The sequence below is a fragment of the Cariama cristata genome, unplaced genomic scaffold, assembly GCF_000690535.1.
Source record: "Cariama cristata isolate BGI_N322 unplaced genomic scaffold, ASM69053v1 scaffold22795, whole genome shotgun sequence".
Classification (NCBI taxonomy): domain Eukaryota; kingdom Metazoa; phylum Chordata; class Aves; order Cariamiformes; family Cariamidae; genus Cariama; species Cariama cristata.
This window is the reverse complement of record NW_009616142.1, coordinates 1-396: the sequence shown is the minus strand read 5'-3', so window position 1 is coordinate 396 and position 396 is coordinate 1.

Genomic DNA, 396 nt, shown 5'->3' with positions numbered 1-396 from the left:
CTGCCACTGGCCTCCGGCTCCTGGCCCTTGGGTGGCTTGTCCAGGGTGACGGTGTAGAAGGAGCTGGGTGATTCCCCGTTGGGCATTCTCAGGCTGGCATAGGGGTTGTAGGGATGGGACGAGGACTTCTGCTTGGAAATGGTGGGGCTGTTCCAGCTGCCAGCGGGTCCTGCCTGCTCCTCCATACTGTTGGTGGGCACGGCTGCAGGGTTGGCAATGACGGTGGGCTCATCCTTCAGGTAGCGAGTGATGAAGCTTTGCTGGAACTGGTCCCGTGGGATGTTGACACTGGCGTAGGGGTTCTCCAGGGTGACGCCACGATCCATCTCCTTGCTCATTGTCAGCATGCGTGGCCCGGCTGGCATTGCCCGCCTCCTGTGAGGCAGAGACCCCGTT